Source organism: Cyprinodon variegatus, unplaced genomic scaffold (genome assembly GCF_000732505.1).
Source record: "Cyprinodon variegatus isolate N-32 unplaced genomic scaffold, C_variegatus-1.0 Scaffold1033, whole genome shotgun sequence".
Classification (NCBI taxonomy): Eukaryota; Metazoa; Chordata; class Actinopteri; order Cyprinodontiformes; family Cyprinodontidae; genus Cyprinodon; species Cyprinodon variegatus.
This window is the reverse complement of record NW_015151486.1, coordinates 42,444-47,594: the sequence shown is the minus strand read 5'-3', so window position 1 is coordinate 47,594 and position 5,151 is coordinate 42,444. Positions and strand designations below refer to the sequence as shown.

The window sequence follows — 5,151 nt, the reverse complement described above, 5'->3', positions numbered from 1 at the left end:
CAGGGGATCTGTCTTCATTTTATACCCAACAGAAAAAGGATCATTTTAAATGCCTGTTTTTTTCGATACTTTTTGTGTATACTGATTTAAATAGGTTACAAAAATCTGAAAACGATATAAATACATCATAATGGTAGTTTTTATGCTTATACTCAAACAAAGTAAGAATTTTATTAGTGCTGCTCATTGTGAGTCTGGATAGAGAAGCGTCGGTGTGATCAATGTTCCACTTGGGAGTAAAGTTTGTTATATAAAACTGTAAGTGAATGAATAAATGCAAGGTTTCCTTTTACAAAGAGTTATAAACCAATCTGATTCATTTTGAACTGACTTTGTAAAGTGTTATGTGTTGTGAATTGATGCCATAAAAATGAAATGATTTGTTTTTCCATTGGAGGGTGTAAATGTTTATTTGGAATTTGGCAGCATTTAGTGTGTCTGAGCCAGTCCTAGGACATTTGCACAAACTGATATACCTAAAATCTTTAAGGAACAATTTTCAGAAACATGGGGGAAAAAAAAAAAATTCAACATTGTCCCCTTTCTGATTAAATAAATGCTTGACTCCTCATGGACAATGTCCTTTCTCCTCCAAGCTAGATAATTCATTAATATAAAGTTACTGGGTTTTAAAGGATGACAAAAACTCTTAAGAAATGTAACTATGAAGTTTGTTACTGTGTCAGAACAACTATATCATTGTTAAATTTTGTATGATGAAGTAAAGTAATTTTGAACATTATAAAAAAAGGCCATTTTCACAAAAAACATTATTTAAGCTATCACCAGCTGCGATTGTTTGTAAAAATGTGTTGTAAAAGACCTATTAAGATAAGAATGCTCTTTGACTTGACCATAATGGATAGGGTTACAGTGAATTGCCTGTAGCATACACAACGACAAAAGTCTACTACTTTGGTCCAGTTGTCTCTGTACCTTTAAAATTTAGTCTGCATTTTTTTTCTGATATGACAAAGACTGTAAATTCTAAAAAAAAAAAATACCAAACTTGCTCTGGAGTGGCACAGCATGGGAACTTCTTTCTAATGTAAGTTGGTGTTAGTGTTTTAGATGTTAGGTTATATCTAGATAAGAGTAGCCTTAAAATCAATGCAAAGATCACAAAGCTCATAATTCCAAACGTCAAAAACAAGTACTGCTTTTAAACCAGCAAAGCGACTGAAATGAGTTTCTCTGGGTTATGTCGCAATATTCAGCCAACACCAAGCTCATTCAAAAAACAGTGCACTCAAACAACAAGAGGTGGTACCAATGAGGCAAAGTCACATAAGGAATATATATATATATAATATATATATATATATATATATATATATATATATATATATATATATATATATATATATATATATAATATTGACAAAGACAACTTGAATTTGGTGTTAGTTTTCCTCTAAGGTAAACCATGAAGAACCTGTATAAATCAGCAACTCAAGCAGGAGAATCTGTCCACGGTTAAGCTGTTAAATGCGTACCTCAAAACTTGACAATAAAAAGAACAGAATGTTATTGGTGAAAAAGAGACAAAATATAGGGAACTACTTGTTCGTTTTTGAAGAGGAAAAAAAAATCAACCCTAAAATAGTGCCAGCTGAGACATGCAATCCTCCAAAGATGGCCGCCTTCCTTGATGTATATTCTTGGTTCACTGTAAATATGAAGCCTCTGCCGCTTTAACCAACCTATGTTAAATGAAATAGGTATCAAATAGAGCAGTAAGGTGATCTACTACAGAGAACATTTCTCTGTGCGGGGCACATACAGTTTCATACATTCCATTACTTTCAAAGCTATAAATATCCATTGACTTTGAATCTTTGCACAAACTCAACACTTGCTGAACCAATAGTAAGCTTGAAGTTGCTAAAAGTCAAACTGATGATCCTAGTGTGCCTAGAAGTTTATTTCTCTAAGATTTTGTACCTAAATAGAAAAAAAAAATCAAATGATTGATTTGATTACAATAGCTTGAAGGCAACAATACTTTCATCCATTTTTAGGTTAAGTTTGTAGGCAGATTTTGCTATTTGAATGGCAGCTAGGCCTGCAACAGAGCAAAGGTCAGCATTGGCTGGAAGTTCAGAATTCTTTATCTGCAACCCACAACACAAGCAGAACTGTCCATATACAGTTATTGGCAGCAGTACTGCAAGTCCCAATACAGATACAGTATGTGGACATCCTAAACGTATTATTATGATGCCAAAAAGATGACATGGCATTAAAAAATGTTTTTTTTTTTTTTTCAAATGTTACTAACATGCTATCATTCCTTTCTGACCTGAAATCTCCAGAATTTTTTGGGGTAATAATTTTTGTGGTTGTCTTTGGAAATGTTAATAATGAAAATTTTATCTATTGTATGTTTGGTTCTGACATCAAAAGAAGGGAAAACGCATTTAATAAATGGGCATTGCTACATTTGCAAGCTTTAAAAAATATCAGTGTGCTTTAAGCAAACTAAATATTTCAGTTAGGAAAACCTTATATTTGAAATATTTTAAAATGTAGAATACTTCAACTAGATCAACAGATTCAGATAGATATAGTTAAGCACTTCAAAGTTGAACATTTAGGGAGTATTTTTACTAAATCAAAAATACAGCATGTACATTCTCATATTTCTAGTTAAAACTTCATGCAGTTTTCTTCAATGACATTTAAAACAACCAGGCAGTATTACCATTTCAATGTAATATCTGTTGGGAGCTTGCCTACATTTAGTCAATTAACCATAGAATTCTGCTAAACAGGGTAGTGGTAGATTCAGGGAAAGCATATCTGTGGATGCAGCTAAACTTTTAAATATGTACATTTTAGCATGATATCCTACAGATCAGGAAAGGAGATTCAGGTAAAGCAGCCACTGACAAATAGACTTGAGGAAAGTGTCAAAGTAGCATGATGTATTACTTCACTGTAACTGGAAATTGTTCTTGTAAAATACATCCTACTAAGACTGTAGGTCATAGGACAAACTCCAAGGTCATTTAGCCTACATGTTGTTAACTATGATAGGCTACCTTAGCCTTAGGTTCAAACCTGAAAACGTAACATGCTGTGGAAGGCTATATTTACCAGCTCTATTGCTGCCTCGTTTGGAACCTCTGAAAGTCTTGGGTTCAAGTTTAGCTGACTTCAGCTGCATATAGTGACCTACATAAACTTGGAGCCATGCAAGACATGACATGGCAACTAACAACTTTGCACGTCTTCCATCTAAAACATCCTGAGGTGTTATTCTTAATCTTTGCATTTTTAAAATGACCTAAATTAGAGCCACATAAAATATTGTGGTTCTGAGTGTTACACAAGCTAAATATAGCACCATGTCCTCATACATTTTTGAACAAAATATAACTTGGTACTGTTCAGCATAAATTTGGCACCTGCAAATCTTTAACACATAATTCATCTACGCCTTTTTTAACCCTTCCCCTCCACCTCAACTTGCAGTCTTATCTGAAGGATTCACACACCCACAAAACTTTATCATCTCCAACACTTGGCCAAACCAAACAAGACTGTTATTGCTTTCAATAAAATATGTGCTCTTAGTTGTAATTTCTTATTTACAATCTGTAAATGATTAAGGTACAAAAATAACACATCAAATGGGAAACTTTGTTTGACAAACAAAAAAAGACTGAAAACGATGTTTTTTATTAATCATGTGCTCAATAAATTGCATTATTAAATCATTGTCCTTCTCTAGTAAGTCGTGAAAATACTCATACAATCTTGTTCTCTAAGTCCCTGGTCATTTGTATGGCAAGAGTCAAATGGATACAGTGGGGACAAATGGACTGAGGTGGCGCAATGTATTGTGGGGACAGGGAGGCTAGTGACGCAAGCAGATTCCCTGCCTCCATCCATGCGGATGGACAAGCATCAAGCATCACACCGCTGCCATACATCATTAACCCCCAATTAGTCTCTAATACACAGGATATCCCAGAGTTTTCATAGCCCCTTTTCACCACACTGCTGGGATGTCAAAGGCTGTTACATCTCCACATTCAAGATGTAGGGAGGTCCTTAGCTAGAACAATTGTGTGCGCCGATGAGACTCCATTTTACCGTGGCGCATTTTCGAATACTGCACTTCATATCTAACTTGCTGTTGCTGAGAGAAGCTCCAGGGTTTTAGTTGAGATGAGAACCAAGATGACAGTGTCCTTACTTACAGATGCATCTAATGAAGGCATTCGTCCAGTGTCTTGTAGACGAATGATGGTTTTACTGATCTCCACTTCAATATCTACATTTATATAAATGCAACTTTAAAAGCAAAAGCAGAAGGTTGAGTACGGATCGATTTGACAAGTTTTAGTATCAAAATACCCAAACTTTCTTGCGACACAAATTCCATTACTTACCATTTGTCCAGGTCTGCTTTGATGCCGGTGCATGCTGCAGGAACTGGGGCCTCTGCAGGGGCAGCCGCGGTCTCAGAGTCCGACATGTCTGTGAGTTCTGGTGCTATGTGGTGCCAAACTACACTTTCAATCTTGCTCCAGTCGTTTGGACACCTATGGATCCCAGTGCCAATGGTAAGAGAGAGAGAGAGAGAGAGAGAGAGAGATAGATAGAGGGAGAGAAAGTGCTACAGTGGAGGCGAGAGGGAGTTGGTGGGAGGGAGTGCAGGACGAGGTGGGAGGAGATATAACATGTGAGGGAATGACACATGTGTACATAGTAGTCAAGCTTGAAAGGGCTGCAATCCAAAGTCTAAAACACAAAACTAGGAATGGAAAAAAAGGGCAGAATTTGGGAATCTTCATACATAGGCCGAAAACCAGAGCCATCTCATGTAATATAAGGAATATTGAAAGGACAATGGTCAACGCATCTGTTTTTATTTGTTTTGGGGAAATATTTTGTCAGATCCTGTTGTCCATACGAGAACTTAGGCACAGTCTTAATTTTCTAAAACACTGTTTTTGGTTTAAGGTTACAACTATACGTAAAAAAAAAAAAGAGATAATCTGTGTAACATTGTGATAATGATAGAAATATGAACATGTCCAAGTGAGTGAGAGTTTGCTTTTATGTGTCAGACCCACTGAATGCTGCCATCTGATGGCATTTTTATGGAACTGATTAATGCATCTGCCTTTATCACAATCA

The 5,151-nt window shown here is 35.8% G+C and overlaps 1 long non-coding RNA gene across 1 annotated transcript in view; it reads right to left on the bottom strand.

Annotated features, from left to right (window-relative positions):
• LOC107100948 overlaps positions 1–4,605 on the bottom strand; it is a 14,570-nt gene extending 9,965 nt beyond the window's left edge. Inside the window, exon 1 of the long non-coding RNA XR_001482054.1 lies at positions 4,401–4,605. This is a non-coding gene — a long non-coding RNA (uncharacterized LOC107100948). The remainder of the gene's footprint in view (positions 1–4,400) is intronic.
• Between the last annotated feature and the right edge of the window lie 546 nt (positions 4,606–5,151).